An 18,323-nucleotide genomic window follows, 5' to 3' on the forward strand; every position below is an offset into this window, starting at 1 on the left:
GGCCTCTGACGGCCGGGCGGGCGCGCGCGGAGGGGAGGCGCGGCGGGGACGCGCGCGGGGTGGGGGCGGGGAGCAGAAGGCGGGAGAGGGCGCGTGGCCGCGAGGGGGCGGTGCGGGGGCGCGCGGCGGGGAGGGGGGAAGAGGGGAGGGGGAGGAAGGGAGGGGGAGGAGGGGAGGGGGAGGAGGGGAGGGGGAGGGAGGGCCGGGGGCGCGGCGGCGCTGCTGGTGGGAGGTGCCCGCGGCCCCGCCTCCACCCCACCGCCCCCCTCCCAGCGCCCCGCCCCGGAGAGAAAGGGGAGGGCGCCGAGGCCCCGCCCACCCGCGCCCCCAGCCCGCACCCTTGAGCGGCGGGGCCGTCACGGGAGGGGACTGTCACGGGCGGGTCTGTCGCGCACGCCCCTGCAGAGAAGAGACAGGTGGTGGAGCCGGGCGGCCTGAGGAGGTCCCACGGGGCAGGGTCGGGGACGCGGGAGGGGCGGTGAGCCCAGGGACCGGGGCGTGTCGCGGCTAGGTCCCTAGTGGGGTCCCGCGCCAACCACCCGGCCTGGAGGGGCCGTGGACACTGCGGCAGCGTTTGCCTCTTTCTCCCACTGTGTAAAGAAATACAGGAAAATGCGCCCTTTCACTGTGCATCTCTGCCGGTGTTTACACAGACAGCCCTGTGGGCACCAGCGCTTTCAGGCTACAGAACATTTCCCCCCCCTCCCGAAAGACCCCGGGGCCCCTCTTCCTTCCAGCCCTCCCGTGGCCCAGCCCTGGGGAGCTCGGGCTCTTCCCCTGCACGTCACATAAATGGAATAAAGCAGCCACAGCCTTCAGGTCTGGCCTCTGTCGTTAGGCAGAGGGCCCTGGAAATTCAGCACCCCCTCTTTGCCAGGGGCACTCCCGGCACCAGGCACCAGCTTGATCAGCCAGTCACCACCTGAAGGCCCTCAGAGTTGGTTCTGGCTTCGGGGGATCAGGAGCAGAGCGGCCATCAAGTCTGCATTCGAGTTTCTGTGTGAAGGAAATTCATTTTCACTGGGGTGATACGGAGCAGGGATGCTGAGCGGTGTGGTCAGGGTAGGTTTAACTTCCTCCAGAGTTGCCAGGACGCTTTCTGGCTGCACGTTCACATCCCACCGCAGGGTATGGGAGTTCTGGTTGCTCCACATCCTCAGTAGCACTTGGTATTGTCCGTTTTTAAATTCTGGCCATTCGGGACTTCCCTGGTGGTTCTGTGGTTAAGACTTCGCCTTCCAATGTAGGGGGTGCGGGTTTGATCCCTCGTCAGGGAGATAAGATCCCACATGCCTCGCAGTCAAAAAACCAAAGCATAAAACAGAAGCAATATTGTAACAAGTTTAATAAAGACTTTAAAAACGGTCCACATCAAAAAAAAAAAAAAATCTTAAAAAAAAAAATTCTGGCCATTCTACTGAGTGTGCAATGGTGTTTCTTTGTGGTTGTTATTTGCATTTCCTTAACAACTAATGATGTTGAATATTTTTTATATAAATTTATTTATTTATTTATTTATTTATTTGGCTGCGTTGGGTCTGTTGCTGCGCGCGGACTTTCTCCAGTTGCAGTGAGTGGGGGCCACTCTTCGTTGTGGCACACGGGCTTCTCATTGCTGTGGCTTCTCTTGTTGTGGAGCATGGGCTCTAGGTGAATGGGCTCAGTAGTTGTGGCTCGTGGGCTCTAGAGCGCGGGCTCAGTAGTTGTGGCGCAAGGGCTTAGTTGCTCCGCGGCATGTGGGATCCTCCCAGACCAGGGCTCGAACCCATGTCCCCTGCATTGGCAGGCAGATTCTTAACCACTGTGCCACCAGGGAAGCCCGATGTTGAATATTTTTTATGTACTTAGTTGCGACCTGTATATAATCTTTGGCAAAGAGTCTATTCAAAAATTTTGCGCATCTTTTTCTTTTTTTGTATTGTTTCCTTGTTGTTGAGTTTTGAGAATTCTTTTATATCTTCTGGAAACCAGTACATTATCAAATATGTGATTCGCAAAGATTTTCTCCCAGTCTGCGGGTTGTCTTTTCTTTTCTTAACAGTGCTTTTCAAAGAGCACAAGTTCTTAATTTTGATGAGGTCCAATTTGTCCATTTTTTCCTTTTATTCATTTGCACGTGTCCAGTCTAAGAAATCTTTTTGTTTGTTTGTTTGCTTGCTTTTTTATAAATTTATTTGTTTATTTTTTACTGTGTTGGGTCTTCGTTTCTGTGCGAGGGCTTTCTCCAGTTGCGGCGAGCGAGGGCCACTCTTCATCGCAGTGCGCGGGCCTCTCACTATTGCGGCCTCTCTTGTTGCGGAGCACAGGCTCCAGACGCGCAAGCTCAGTAGTTGTGGCTCACGGGCCCAGTTGCTCCGTGGCATGTGGGATCTTCCCAGACCAGGGCTCGAACCCATGTCCCCTGCATTGGCAGGCAGATTCTCAACCACTGCGCCACCAGGGAAGCCCTAAGAAATCTTATCTTTGCTTAACCCAACCCAGGGGCACAAAGATTTCCTTCTGTGTTTTTCTTCTAGAAGTTTTACAGTATTAGGTTTTACATTTGGGTCAGTGACTCAATTTGAGCTAATTTTTGTACATGGTGCAAGGTATGGGTCAAGACAGTGTTTTGGTTTGGGGTTTGGGGGTTTTTGTTTGTGGGGTTTTTTGCGTGGATATCCAATCGTTCCAGAACATTTGTTGAACAGATGAGCCCTGGGATGGTTTTGTAGCGGAGTGCCTCCAACAAGACACTGCCCTGCAAGCAGCGTCCCCAGCTCCCAGATAGTGGTTTTCCAGCAAGTTCCGGAGGACAGATTTCCTGCAATTCTGCCAACACCACAGTGACTTCTTTGCTGTCCCGAGAGCCACAGCTGAGCTCTGCCAACAAGATCTCAGCCTGGGTGCAGGGGTTCCAGCTCAGCCCTACAGGTTACTTCTTTTTTTGGCTCTGCTGCACAGCTTGTGGGATCTTAATTCCCTGACCAGGGATCCAACCCGGGCCCTCGGCAGTGAAAGCGTGGAGTCCTAACCACTGGACCACCAGGGAATTCCCTACAGGTTACTTCTTGTGTCTGTTCTTCACTCCAATCCTCCGTTACAGTTAGTAATTCTTGTAGCAAACTTTCCCGGTTGAGATTGCCATGTGCCTTCTGTCTCCTGATGGGACCCCAACTGACACAGGTCCGGTGCAAAAGGGACATGGGCATTTTTATTTTTATTTATTTTTTTTGCCACACCGCACGGCTTGCGGGATCCTAGTTCCCCAACCAGGGCTTGAACCCGGGCCCTCGGCAGTGAAAGCGCAGAGTCCTAACCACTGGACTACCAGAGAATTCCTGACATAGACATTTTTATAAAACTTATGGAGACCCACTACACCCCACACTTTGGACCATGTGGCCCACCCGCAGGCACCCAATGTCCTCAACCAAATGATCGTTATACTTGGATTGATGACCAGGATGGTCCCATAAGAGAGTCCAGGTGGCTGGACCAGAATTAAGTTTGCATCCCCTCGATCCCCTTGTGGACCATCCAGGCTGGCCAAAGTGTCCCCTTAGGAGAAGGGAGAAGCATCTGCTCAGGGGGGTTGGGGTAGAATCCTGATTATCTCCAAAGGATCTGCATAGCCCCACCCCCACCCTTTCATGCTGGTCATTGCCAAGGTGACCAAACAGAGGTGCTCCTCTCTGGGGACAGCCACATTCAGAGACCAAGCTGCCTGGCTAAGGTGTGTGGGCCAGGAGGAGGGGATGGAGGTAGAGGCAGACATCTCCTAAGCGAACTTTGGAGAGGCCATTCCAATGCTCTGTGACACCAGCGGCTGTGGGCACTGGGAAGCGGGGAAGGGCCTCTGACACCTTGACTGCCAGCCCACTGTGGGGCGGCTTTTGTGACAAAGAAGCACCATATCAGGCTGCAAATGAAGCCAAACGCACGACACTGCTCAGAGCCATGTTGTGCCTTCTCTGTCTTTGTGTCCTCACATGACCTTCAGAGACCCTATTTCCCAAGGGGCCACATTCTGAAGTTCTGGGTGTAGCTTTGCGCAGTGGCAGTATGGTAGCCAGTGAGGTTTATCCGAGGCGCAATTATTGCTAATTGAAGTTCTGGGTGACCATGAACCCGGCGGGGGTGGGGGGGCCACTATCCAACCCAATACACAGACCACACAGATACATCATTGGAAACGGCCCAAGAGTCAGTGAAAATATAACACGCTTTATCAAGGGACCCCAAAATAGAAATGGCTTAATCAGGAGGAAAGTGTATTTCTCTTTCATGGCGCACCCTGAGTGTAAGCGTCCGAGGGCTGATATGGAGACTGCACTTTCTCAGGGACTTCCTCAACACCTGGTTTCTGTCTGGCAGTCCAGAAAGGCTGCTCCAGTTCCAAACATCACCTCCACACTCCAGCAAGGAGGAAGAGCAAAAGGGACGTGAAGAGCATGACTTTCCCTTTAAAGACAAGACCTAGAAAAGCATCTCTCTTCTGCTCACATCCCATTGGCCAGAGATTAGTCATATGACCTTTCTTGCTGCAAAGCATGCAGGGAAATGTAGTCTTTTTTTTCCTGGGCAGCCACGTGTTCAACTAAACTCCAGGTTTTTCTGGTACCCCTCAGCCTCGGGCGCAAGTATGTCACGGGGAAAATGGAGAAATGGAGACTTGGGCCCTGGGCACATTGCCCTTCCAGACATAGCTCATCCCACTGCCGCAGGCCCCGATGACCTAGGACTGAGGTCAGGGGTCACGCAGTTCCCTTCAGACAGGTGTTTTGGGAGGTGTGGATGCCTTCAGGCCCAGCCCAGGCCTGGGGAATGTGATGTCTGCATTAAGACCCAAAGGATGGGGGCAGGGGGAGGGAAGGGGAGGATGGAGTCCAGGCAGAGGGACAGAACCTGCAGAGGCCCAGAGGCAGTGGACCCTGGGCAGACATGGAACCTGCACTTTGCACGATGGATGTTGGCAGATTCAGGTGACGCAGCAGCGGGGCTGTGAGTCCCTCGTGCCTCTCTCTGCACTTACACTTCGCTGTTCTGTCTAGGCAGGTGTCTGAGGGTCCTGGGGGTCTCAATCCGACGTGTGTTGGCCCGTTCTCTCACTCGCGCTGCGTCTCCACCACGTGCTTGTCAGTCTGATCTTGAACTCATGTTTGCTTGACTTTAACCCATGGGAATCCCGTAGCTCTAAATCCGGGGTGCTGGGAGGGATTGCGCCTATGCAGGTGGGGGCCCCGCAGAGCTGGAGGTGCAGGGCTCAGGGCACAGCTGCGGGCATCTGCCCTCGGGGCCGGGGTCTTCCTGCCCGCTCACCGCTCACCTGCTCCACAGAGGTCAGAGGTCTTGGGAGACTTCCGCTTCTCAGATCCCAGAATCCAAGTTTTTTTTTTTTTTTTGCAGTGGGAGGGTCCCTTGGGTGTCTAGTGCACTGCCTGCCGTGAGCTGAATAGTTGCCCCCAAAAGAGATGTGTTCACATCCTCACCCCTGGACCCTGTGAATGGGGCCTTATTTGGAAAAATGATCTTTGCAGATGTCATTAAGTTAAGATCTTGAGAAGAGGAGACCACCCTTGGGGGTGGGGGGCAAATCCAATGACCTGTGTCCTTATCGGAGACTCGCAGAGGAGAGACAGACACAGGGGAGAAGACGGGGCAGAGGCAGGAGCCGGGCTTGCAAGCTGAGGAACAGCTGGCCAGCAGGAGCTGGGAGAGGGGAGGGCCCTCCCCTGGAGCCTCCGAGGAAGTGCGGCCCTCCACACCAGGATGTTGGACTTCTGGGCTCCACAACTGGGAGACTAAATTTCTGTCATTTTAAGTCACCCTTCGTGGTAATTTGTTACGGACGGTGCTTTCAAGAACCAGAAAGTTCCGTGTCTGGAATGTGGCTTGCAGCAGGGGCCCTGAACAGATGGGGCTGGTGGGCCTGGTCCTGTGAGGCTTCCAGCTCCTGCCCCGGAGTCTGGACTGATCTTATTTTCCAGACGCTCAGGGATTCTTTTCAAAATGCCTTTTGGGCTCCTCCTTGCTCTTCTTCTTTCCAGAATATTCTCCCTATGGATTCTTTTTTTGGATTCTTTTCCACGCATCCAGTTGCAAAAGCATCCCGTATCAGTGATCCACTGCGGTATAACAAAGCACCTCAAACCCAGCAGCTCAGAACAGCGAGCAGTGCTGTGTGTCAGGAATCCCGGAGCAGCTCAGCCATGTGATTCTGACCCAGGATCTCTATGACATCGATGTCAAAACGTCAGCCGGGCCTCTCGGTCCTTTGAAGGCTTAAGTGGGACTGGAGGACCACATGCTGGCCAGGTTGGTGCTGGCTGGAGGTCAGTTCCCGGCCATGCTGACCTCTCAGCGGGGCTGCCTGAGCAGCCTCACAACGTGGTGGCCAGCGATCTGAGCTCCAGGCCAGAGCCGCGGTCCCTGGAAGTTGCACACCAGCACTCCTCCCTATGCCGGGAGTGAGGGTCCCTGGGGTTTCCTGGGGGCCTACACTACACATCCCCAAGGACGAGTCAGGTCTACAGGGAGGCTACAAGGGGATTAAGCCACAGCAGGAGACCCTGAGGTTAGACCCAGCACAGAACTTTCTTAGCGTGACACCAAACAATGCAGTATATTTCCCAGAGGGTTCTCACAGGAGCCCTGAGACGGAGGACTGTTCCTGCACGCTCTACAGATGGCCAAGCTGGGTCGAGAAGCCAGGCGCTGCGGTGATGGGGCCAGGATTGGATCCCATCCGCTGATTCTGCCTCAGCCTTCCCCTCCCCCCCGACACCCCTGCTGTCTTGGCCTATGCCACAGGCCTGTTGTCCGGGTGAGGCCCCCTGACGCCCTTAGATTGTGTGGCCCCCTCGCCCTCCCTCCGGTGTCCTCTCTCCCCTCTCTGTCGCTCCCTCCCTCTATCCCCCCTCCCCCCACCTCCTCCATCCCCACCCTGACCCCCTTGCTGTTTCTGGAGGGAGGCAGAGGTCACTGTCCTTCAAGGTCTTGGTCCAGGCCGAGGTCCAGCCGGCCTCGGGGAGACAGAGGGCACCGTGGACTCGGCAGCGCAAGGGCCGCAGTCTCAGTGGCCCGAGCCTGCACCCTCCTGACGAGCGTTCCCAGGGCCACGCGTCTGTCAGCCAGCCCTGGGCCGGGCCCTGCTGTGTGTGTGTATGAGTCTGTGTGTGTGTGTTTATGTGTGTGTGTGTGTGTGTATGAGTGTGTGTTTATGTGTGTGTATGAGTGTGTGTTTATGTGTGTGTTTGTGTGTGTGTATGAGTGTGTGTGTTTATGTATGTGCGTGTGTATGAGTGTGCGTGTGAGTGTGCGTGTGTGTGTGCGTGTGCGCGTGCAGGCTCACAGGTGCCTGCATGCCCAGCCCTGGGCCGGGCCCTGCTGTGTGTGTGTATGAGTCTGTGTTTGTGTGTGTGTGTATGAGTGTGTGTGTGTGTATGTGTGTGTGTGTTTATGTGTGTGTGTGTGCGCGTGTGTGTGTGTGCACGCGTGCAGGTTCACAGGTGCCTGCACGCCCAGCCCTGGGCTGGGATGAGGAATCCACCAGTGATCGGGGCCGGACAGAGACAGACTCGGCCCCGGCTGCGGGGGCCTCAGGGTCAGAGGAGAGCCTGACACTGCCGGGAGAATGGAAGGGGGGTCCCACGGGGAAGCCCAGCATTAAGGGGGCCTGAGTGACTGGCAGATCAGGAGGGCCTCTGTGAGAGGGTCGTTTGGGCTGGGACCCACCCAAAGGGGCCTGCTGTGGAGGGGAGGTGGCATGGGTGGAACTCCCGGCAGAGGGAACAGCATTGGAAAAGGCTCTGAGGCAGGAAAGAGCAGACGCATTCCGGGGGCTGAAAGAAGAATGGGAGGGGGTGCTGAGGGTGGGATCACCGGGAAGGACAGTCTGCTGCCCGGAAGGGAGCGAGGGAAGCAGGTAGGAGGCTGAATCCCCCCGGAATGCGGCCCCACGTTCTCACGGTTAGCTAGCGCTGCCCAGGGCCTGCCCCCTCCCCCAGCAGCAGCCCGGGGACAGGGGACGGTGGAGTCTCTTCCTCAGCCACCCCGGGGTGGGGGGGTCCATGCAGTGTTACCGTGGAAAGCAGCAGGTTAAAAGCCTTTGACCCAGAAATGTCACCTGCTGGAACCCGTCCTAAGTTAATCATTAAGGAAGGGGCACAGATTTCGCCGGTCACTCAACCAGCCTTGCTAAGAGAAAAGTTCAGAACACCCTAAACGCCCCCGTCGAGGTGACTGGTTACGTAAATGGAGGTCTGTTCAGGCAACAGAGTATCGTGCAAACCTTAAAACAGAGCTACAGCCCTGGGCCCTCAAACGCTGGGCGCTTCTCAAGCGATGCACGTTCTCCAGGGCCCGGGGGCCTGCCCCACGCCCACAGGGAGGCGACAGCCTGCTTCAATGCCTTCAAAAGTCCACGATCTGGGGGAGAAACAAGTCTTTCTGATGCCAAAAGGAAGCTTATTTTTATGATGACGTTTAGACAAGTTCTTTTACGTGTCATCCAAATGAAAAAACAACATTTAAAAACTTCACTTGGAATTTGTGGATCCCCAAGAATATAGCTGAGGACTCTAATTCTGCTGAGAAAAGCAGAGCAAAGAAAAGTCGGGGGAGTGTGACCCCATTTGTGGGAACTACACACAGGTATGCAGGGGTATACTGATGGGTGCGTATAATAAAAAATCCTAAAATCTGGAAAGCCACACACTTAGATGCTACAGTGATAACACTGGTTAGATGTTGAGGGTACAGGTGACTTTTGTTTATTCTTGCCCACCTGTATCTTTTTTACTGAGGTGAAATTCACATAACATAAAATTAGCCATTTTAAATCGCAGAATTCAGTGGCATTTGGCACATTCACAATGTTGTGCAATCAGCATCTCTATCTAATCCCAGAACATTTTCATCCCCCCAGAAGGAAATTCCCGGACCTCATAAGCAATCACTCCCCATCCTCCCTCCCTCCAGCCCCTGGCACCCACCAATCTGAATTCTGCCTCTAAAGATTTTTCTATTCTGGATATTTCATATAAGTGGAATCGTACCATATATGCCTTTCTGTGTCTGGCTTCTTTCACTTAAAATTACCTTTTGATGTTCATCTGTGTGGTAGCATGTGTCAGAACTTCGTTCCTGCTCATGGCTGAACAGTATCCTATTGTATGGATGGACCACGTACAATGGACTATTATTCCATTCATGAACAGAAACATACATTCATCAGTGGATGCACATTTACCTGTATCTTTTACAAAGATCATCTAAGACCTTCCGTGAGAAGGAATGAGTCAGCCGCAGGGGCCATTTCCCCACTTTCTCTCCCAATTCCTTCCCCTCTCCCGTCCTGCTTCCCTTTCTCCTCCACCCCCACCTGCTTTTGGGCTTCAGCTCACCTGACAGTCAGGATCTGCAAGAGGTAAAGTTCGGACTGTTATCAACACAGATCATGAAAACGGCTCGTGTTCCACTCTGGGCTCTTTCACGTCTACAACACTTGAAGACACCCCGCAGTGCCACTCCAGTCACAGAAGGACAAATGTCATGGCCCTAAGAAAGGGGAGCTGTGCACATGTGTAGGTGCGTGTGTAAACATACAGGGACTGTTCACGCACGTTGAGGGTCTGGAGAAGGCGTCAGCCAGCCCCGCCGTGGGACGCCAGCTCGATCCGGTCTCCAAAGGGCAAAGGGGGCTGGGGTGGACTCCCGGTGAGGGCATCTTGGCCTCGCTTTGTGCAGTGCTCCTCTAAGAGAAACACGGAGGGGAAGCTTGCCCAACTTTTTCTCTGTGGGACAGGGCCCGGTGGGCACAGGAAGGGAAGAGTTTACCTAGAGGCAGCTCTGCGGGACGACCACAGCAGATCAGAACCCACAAGCCATGCCCTGGGGGGCGAGGCCTCTCCCTCGAGGCTGCCCTGCGGGGCTCAGTCTTCTGAAGGCAGGTCCTCCTCAGAGGGCAGCATGTGGGCAGCACCCTGCAGGACCCCTGTGGCCTTCAAGACGGGCTCCTGTGATGCTGTGGTCTCACTGGGCCAGGCGCTGAGCGCCTGCCAGGCCTCTTTACGCTCTGTCTCGCCAGCCAGGCCATTTTCCCTGGGCAGGCCTGAGCTTCTGCCCAGGCATTAAGAGGGTGGTGTGAAAACAGATCCACCTTCAGCGCTGCCTGGGCTGCCGTGGGGCAGGGACCGAGCTCTCACGGACACTCGGGGTGAGACAGAGCCCAGGATCTGGCCCCACACCGGCTGGGCTTGGCTGCGTCTGGCAGCACAGTGCGGTGGGAGGACTCCGCGTATGCCCTGGGGAGGCCCTGGCCAGGGTGGACCCCGCACACATCCCTCCCGTCTGGGGCGGCAGTGCCCCACTGACCCCACGCAGCCCGTGCACCGGGAGCCCGTGGCGCCAGGAGCGAGCCAGCCAGCACTCCACAGCGGCCACTGCCTTCAGTGGGGATTCTATTCAGATGGCAGGGCCATCAGCCCCAACAGAGCAGGCGGGGCCTCCCCGATGCTGGCCTTAGAGGGATTTTGGGGGCTGAGGCAGGTGTGGGGGGGCCCAGGGCCAGGCAGAGGTGAGCGGATCTGCCCGGGAGCCCCTGCCCCCTCACGGCGCCCGTCCGCGTAGGGGTCGTGGCTGCCGCATTGCTGGGTCCACCTGGAAGCAGAGCTGGTGACCAGGCCCGGGGTCTCCCATGGGTCAGGACCCCCAAGGGTAACTAGGAAAAGCCACCTGCCGGCTAGGACGGCCCAGGGCACGGAGAGGCTGCAGGACGTCCGGGGCCGCACACATCTGCTCATGGCTGCTGTGACCCCCCAGGACCCCTACACGGAGCCCGAGCAGGGCCATTGTCTGCCAGGCCCATAGCTCAGGACCCTGGGCCCACGGGCTTTTAGGGGCCCACAGAAGTGCTTTCACCTCTTTTCAGATCAGAAAGGAAACAGAAGGAAAAAATACTGAAGAACTCCTAGGGTTCTTTTTATAACAACACAGGCATAAAACAAATCTTCAATGTTTTCACAGAGGAAGGAGCCCACGGAGGCCAAGGGTCGAGGACCCACCCTGGGCCCAGTGGGGAGGACCAGGGGCGCTGGACCGGAGACGGAGGCCTGTCAGTGCCGAGCTAGGGAGGAAAGCAGGGAGGCGAAGGTGAGAAGGGTTAGGGAGCGAGAGGGAAGGAGAGGGAGGGAGAGATGGGGGAGGACAGTCATGGAGCCAGAGCTGGGAGCCCACAGCCTTGGTGGCGGGTGGCAAGCTCTGCTGCCCCCAGCCTGCAGGGGCGCGTGGGCCGGCGCTGCCACTCCCGCTCTGTGCGCACCGAGGAGACAGGGGAAGACGGCCTGCGCCGGGCTCCGACCCTGTGCCGGGTGCACAGGTGGGCGGGGTTCGGAGGAAGGGAACGGAGCTCAAACGGAGCTCCAGCGGGTGGGAGGAGAGAAGTCCCCCCAAACCCTGCACAACCCCCGACACCATCTCGGCCATAGGGTGGGCACCAACAAGAGCTCGAGAGTGCCGGCCGTCCAGGGCCAACCACTGTGTGCAGCGCCGGGGCAGCCAGCCCTGGGCCAGGTTGACTCTCAGGGGGTTGTGCCCCGCTGGGGAGCGGAGGGGCCCGGGAAGGGGGGGGCGGGCCCGGGAATCCGGAGCTCCTCCCTCCGTTCCTCCGCCCTGCGGCCAGGGCTGCTTCCACTAGAAGGCAGTGCTGCTTAGCCGTCGGTGGAGGCCGGGCCGGCTTGGCAGGTGCAGCCCAGGATGAGAATTGGGGCTGGGGTACAGGATGGGGCGCTACTCTGGGGAAGGGGTCACCGGATAAAATACAGGACACCTGGTGACATTTCCATTTCAGATAAACAACGAATGACATTTTTTAGTATGGGACATACTTGTTCTAAAAAAGTATTCCTTGTTTATCTGCCATTCAGATCTTACCCAGTGCCCTGTATTTTTTTTTAAATTTATTTATTTATTATTTATTTTTGGCTGCGTTGGGTCTTTGTTGCTGTGTACGGGCTTTCTCTAGTTGCGGCGCGCAGGCCTCTCATTGCAGTGTCTTCTCTTGTTGCGGAGCATGTGTTCTAGGCACGCGGCCTTCAATAGTTGTGGCGCACGGGCCTAGCTGCTCCGCGGCATGTGGGATCTTCCCAGACCAGGGATCGAACCCGTGTCCCCTGCACTGGCAGGCGGATTCCTGAACACTGAGCCACAGGCAAGCCCAGTGCCCTGTATTTTTAAAAAATATTTTATTACTGATATTTATTTTGTTAAAGTAATTTTACTTTATTTATTTATTTTTTGGCTTCACTGGGTCTTCGTTCCTCACACGAGCTTTCTCTGTAGCTGTGGCGAGCGGGGGCTACTCTTCATTGCGGTGCGCAGGCTTCTCATTGCTGTGGCTTCTCTTGTTGCTGAGCATGGGCTCTAGGCACGGGGGCTTCAATAGTTATGGTGGGACTTCCCTGGTGGCGCAGTGGTTAAGAATCCGCCTGCCAATGCAGGGGACACGGGTTTGAGCCCTGGTCCGGGAAGATCCCACATGCCGTGGAGCAACTAAGCCCGTGCACCACAACTACTGAGCCTGCGCTCTAGAGCCCGTGAGCCACAACTACTGAGCCTGTATGCTGCAACTACTGAAGCCCGCATGCCTAGAGGCCGTGCTCCGCAACAAGAGAAGCCACCGCAATGAGAAGCCTGCACACTGCAACAAAGAGTAGCCCCTGCTCACCACAACCAGAGAAAACCTGTGCGCAGCAATGAAGACCCAAAGCAGCCAAAAATAAATAAATAAATAAATAAATAAATTTATTTAAAAAAAAATAGTTATGGTGTGCGGGCTTAGTTGCTCTGTGGCATGTGGGATCTTCTCGGACCAGGGCTCGAACCCGTGTCCCCTGCATTGGCAGGCAGATTCTTAACCACTGTGCCACCAGGGAAGTCAGAGTGCCCTGTATTTTATTATTTTATTTGCTAGGTCTGCTGACCATTCCTGGGACAGCACAGGCAAGTGCAGGGAAGGAGTCCAGGGTGGGGCTGCAGCCCCGGCTCCAAGTTTATCAGCTCAGTGACTGATGTCCGGATGGGTCACCAGGAGGCCGCACCTGCCCTGCATGGTGACTCAGGTGAATGTTGGCAGTGGTGCTGGCTGACATCCAGGCAGAGCTGGGCGGGGCCGGGTGGCTTAGACTGAGCTCTGGAACCTTGCCTCTGACCTCTTACCCAGAGGTAGCAGGACCCATTGACTTTGACGTGGGACTCATTTATCTAGGCCTCTGAATGGTGAAGGGTGTGGTGAGGGTCAAAGGCCAGAGAACTGGGTCTGCTCACTCTGAAAGGGACGGCTGCTGTAGTTCATGTTGTTGGAACTCTCTAGACTTGTGCAGTGCACAACCTGCGTAACTGTGCCAGGTGGTCCTGGGCCGTGTCTCTGTTTCCCTCTTCACCCAGGGGCTCTCCCTCATCTCCACCTGCCAGGCTTCTGCTCCCACCACGGTCCCTGTGCTCCCACAGGAGTTTCCTTGGTCATATTTAGGTCATGAATTCACCTGGAGTTTCACTGGGTTTATGAACGGAGATAAGGGCTCTGACTCACTCTCCCATCCGCCTGGGGCTGCTCTGCCCTAGTGTCACGTGGCCAGCATTCCACAGCTCGCTTGAGTGGGTGTGTGTGAGTGCCGCAGAGGGGCAGAAGCCAGAGCTCAGATACCCCGCTTCCTGGGACTGGGTCTCCACGGGGAAAGGCGGAGAGGGCAGGACAGACAGAAACGGCAACAGCACCTGAGGCCTGTGTGCAGGTCATTTCAATGACCAGTGCCTTCTTGTGTCTGCTTATCCGGAGGGCCATCCCTGGCACAGAAGCAAGCCAGCCGTTCCCGCCAGTGGCTTTTCCCCGATGATCGAGTCCCTCGGTCCCTTTCTGTGGGTGGTGGACCCAGCTCAGCAGTTCAGGGCCTCGAGTGTCCCCTGACCGCCCGGGAGCTGGCAGGCTGCAGGCAGCAGGCGTGCTCCTCTCTGGACTTGTAAGGGAGGAGTCCTTCACTCACTCACTCTCGCGCTCATTCGTTCATTGACCAGTGAACTGTTGAGGCCCCGGCCATGGAGCAGGGAGCTGCGTGGAGAGGTCTCAGGGGCCGGACAGCCGGACTGAGCCAACGGGCGGTGGCGAGGTGGGGCAGGAAGCCGCCTACCTCTGCCCACGGAGCCCCAGGGCCAGCGGGACCCAGGGACACCGGCTCCTTCCCATGCACACAGCACCCCACGGCCCAGGCCTGGCCTGGCTGCAGGGGGATTGGGGGCTCCCTGGAGGCCCTGGGTGGCAGCCATGGGTCACCCAGCGCAGCTCGGGGACAGAGAGGAAACGTGGCAGAAGGAACCCACGGGGAGGGCCTTGCCTCCCCCGGTCCGTTATTCCCACTGGACCAGGAGGGACGATGGCCCACACAGGGGAAGGCCACCGGCCAGCGATGGCAGGCGGAACCCAGGCCCGGGTCTCTGCAGAGTGGAGCGCCCAGCCTCCCACCTTCCGCCTCCTCTGGTCAAGGGGCCGCCTGAGGAAGAGTGAAGAGCCGCTCCCTGAACTGGAGAGTCTGAGTCTCCGGGGTGGGTTTGCAGAGCTGCCACCAAAGGCCCTTCCCGACCACATAATGGACCAGACAGACGTCCCACCTGACCTCAGTCAGCTCAGGGTGGCGGGCGTGAGGGGAGCAGGCCGATTTGGGATTTCAATTCAGCACATGCAGGGGAGGGTGAAGGAGGCCTGGTCAGTGGGGCAGAGCCCTGGCCCCTCCCTCCCCCTGCCTCCCCCTCCCTCCCCCTTCACGGTGGAGAGGACGCCCCCACCCGCCCTGGGGCGGGGGGCTTCCCTAGTATCTGTGGCCTCCTCCCTCTGCGGTGGTGAGGCAGGACAGAAGGGACCAGGGCACCTCCGAGGCCCCATGGCCCGAGATGCAGCCCCTTGGGCAGCAGCCGAGGCCAGGAGTGGGTGGCGTAAGGCAGCGGGCCACCTGTCTGGCCTCCAGGCCTGTCCAGCACCACGGGCTGGCCTGCGGAGCGCCGGGGCAGCTGACGGAGTCTGATGCCAGCTGGGCCAGGGGTGAGGCGGCTGAGGGCAGCTGCCCAAGGATAGGCCTGGCACGCCACCCAGCCTGTCCCCCTTCAGCTCACAGGCCCCACACACAGCTGAGGAAACTGAGGCCCAGAGAGGAAGGGCTGGTCCGAGGTTATCCAGGGGGCTGGACAGGGACGCCTGGGTCCGACCCTGGGCACCAAACCCTGTCTCCTGCTCCATCTTGCTGGCCGGGGACCCTGGGGGAGCCCTCTCGCCCTTCTGGGCCCCTGTCTGTCCAGTGCGGGGCTGAGTGAGGCCATCTCTGAGGACCCATCGGAGACCTGGGGTACCGGCTGATGTCAGAGGCAGGGAGGCCGGTGGGGCCCTTAGGGCGCCGGCTCCAGGGCCTCAGCTTGGCCTCTGCTTGGATGCTTTCTGCCTTCAGCCCCTCTTGCCCCTGCTCCCCCTCCCACCCAAGCCTGGCACTCAGACACGTGTGTCGTGGCCACGAGGGGCTGTGCGAGGGGGCCGCCACCTGGGACGGGGGGGCCCAGCTCTCCAGCGATGGGAGGGGCTGCTGCGGAAAGGGCCTCACCCCGGGGCCTTCAGCTCTGGCTCCTCTTGGGGCTTTTGTCTCCCCTGCTCTGTCCAGCGGCATCTGCCCCACTCCCCCGTCGCTCCCTGCGCTCCTACGGCCCTCTGTCTCCCAGCCCAGACACCCTCTCTGGGAGGAAAAGCTGCTCTGCCCTCCCAGCCCCTCCCCCCGGTCTTGTGACCCAGGAGCTCCTGACATTACAGCCAGATGGCGATTTCCTGTTGACCCCGGAGCCCGGGCTCCGTGTCACTGGCTCCCTGTGCCCTGGCCAGCACCCCTGGAGCCCGGCCGTACAGTCCTCTCGCCACTCCCTGGGGAGTTTGTGGCCCCAGCACCGCCCCCTGCAGAGGCCTGGGAATCAGGCCCAGAGGCGTCACCTCATCTATTTTTAAGCACAAGTCCATGAAAGATTCACAGGCTACTTTATTTACTGGTGGTGGGATGGCACTGGTGCCTAGTGGCACACCCACCAAGAGGTCCCAGAACACAGGTCCCAGCAAGCTCACCTGAGTGCCCCGGGGCAGCCCAGGTGCCTCCCTCTGCAGGGCCCTGCTCTGCTCTCCCCACCTTCCTTCCTCCCAAGGAGCTTCTCCCCAGGAGATGAGACTCCTGGAGATGCCTCCCCAGAGGGAGTAGGGCTCCTCCCTGCGCCCCTGACCAGCTATGCAACTGGCTGCTCTCCATCTAAATGGTCCCTGATCTCCAGCGACTGCTGAGACTTTGTCCCCTCCCTGGCTTTCTCGTCCTGGCCTTTTACCTGGGCAGGTTTGAAGGGAGAGGAATCCACCTCCTGATGCCAGAGGCAAAGTCAGGAGTGGCCTTGCTTCCCGCTGGCCTCCTGGAAACAGGCCACAGGGAAACTGAGGCTCGGGGATATTGGAGCTTAGCCATTTCTCTGGAGTTCAAAGGCTGGGCATCCCGCCCCTGCCCCTAAAGCCACATGGCGAGGAGGGGTGCTTTATCTGGGCCTCCAGAAATGCAGAGGCTTGGCCCTTCCTTCCAGATACCCCACCCAACCCCAGATAAACACAAGGACCTCAGGGCCCCTCCCCTCGGCTGCTGCGGGCTCCTGTGGCCTCAGGAGGCGGTGCCGGTTCAGCCCTGATTGTGTCACCTGCTGTCAGGTGCTGTCTGGCTGGGCAGGTCCCAGCTAATGCCCAGGAGGGCTCTCAGCTGTCGTCCAGCAGGGGATGGGACTGACTTAGCAACAAACTCACCCAGCACCTTCCCTGGGTGCTTGTGGGGACTCGGGGCACCCAAGAGGGTCAGGCAGGACGCCGGTACATCCCTGCCTGTTAAAGTAGCATTCTCCACGTGGGAGGAGCCCGGAGAGAGCCCACGCCAGGCCTTGCTTCGTCATGAATCACTCATTTTAGAGGAAAATTTCATGTCTCGGTATCTCCACCAACCCAGAAGATTCTCTGGTGATTCACTTTCAAGAAACAAAAAGAGTTATTGTTAGCCTTCCAAATGGGGCATTACAGGAGAATATTGAATATTTGTTTCAGACCCAGCGGAGTCTGAGGCCCCTCCTCCTCCCCCTCCCTGTCAGGGGAAAAGTGGACGTTTTCTTTCAACACTTCCCCAGAGGAGGAAGGAACTGGGAAAGGAGGCAAAATTGAGCAACAGCCTGTCTGTCTGTCTGAGGACAAAACAGCGGCGTCCAGAACCACTGCCCCTGGGAGCAGGAAGACAGGGCAGCGCAGCAGGCGCTAGCGGCCTTCCCGGGGCAGTGGGTGTGGGATATGGGGACGGGGGCCGGCTTCTCCCCGTCACCTCTGTAAAATGGGGAGGTGTTTGCTCTGGGGAGTATTTGTGGAGCACCTACTGTGTGTCAGGCATTATTCTCTTGGGTGTCAGATGCCAGAGCAGGCATGGCTCAGTGGAGCAGCCCTGGGAGGTGGGGGAGAACGGCCACGAACACGAAAACCCACGAACGCGTAACTGAGTCCTGGGAAGCGCTCGGAAGAGTGAAGCCCGGGAAGGGATGTGAGCGGTGGGTGGGGCTGCCTTGGCAAGGGTGGTGGGCTGGGAGCTAAAGGACCAGAAGGAGCCCTTGGGTAAAGCAACTCTGTCTGCCCGTGGTGGTCGTGAGCGTGGGATTCCGTTCCTCTGTAAGGACCCTCTGGGGCCTCCAGCTCAACGTATTTCTACACCCCCTCCGAGAAGCCCTCCTGGAACCCGGCCTCCTGCCCCAATGCCCAGCTCCTTGCAGCACTGCTGGCTGTCGTGCACCCACCTGACCCACGAGCCTTTTCTGGAGTCTCGCTGTGGTCTGTCCAGGGAGCCCCAAATCCTGCAGCCAGCCCTGACACAGCACCCCCTCCCCGGGGGAGGAGGAGCACCCCCTCCCCGGGGGGCTCTCAGGCCTCCTCTAGAGGGGGCAGCAGTATCCTGTTCCAAGAGTGGAAAAAGAGACAAGCTGTTCTATCTGATGCAGAATGATGGCCAGACGGATTTGGAGCAAGACTGAACTAGAGAATGCTCTCATAGGTTTTACTGTAAATCGCCCACAGGTGTAATGCAGAGGAAAGGACGCTCCACTTTTGTGAAAAGCTAAGAACACCTGTGAATGGGGTGCTCCACCCACAGCAGGGAAACCACTCTTCCCTTTGGGCCTGAGACCCCCATTCACTCCATGATGGAAGATTTTGTACTTGTCAGCCAAAATAGCAGTTTGGGGAGGGGGGAGGCTTCAGTGAAGTA

At 57.6% G+C, this 18,323-nt stretch overlaps 1 pseudogene; it reads left to right on the top strand.

The window, feature by feature from the left end:
- Positions 1 to 4,022: 4,022 nt before the first annotated feature.
- On the top strand, positions 4,023 to 4,089 carry LOC137771074 (U4 spliceosomal RNA; annotated as a pseudogene).
- Positions 4,090 to 18,323: the final 14,234 nt, after the last annotated feature.

This window comes from Eschrichtius robustus, chromosome 10 (assembly GCF_028021215.1).
Source record: "Eschrichtius robustus isolate mEscRob2 chromosome 10, mEscRob2.pri, whole genome shotgun sequence".
Taxonomy (NCBI): Eukaryota; Metazoa; Chordata; class Mammalia; order Artiodactyla; family Eschrichtiidae; genus Eschrichtius; species Eschrichtius robustus.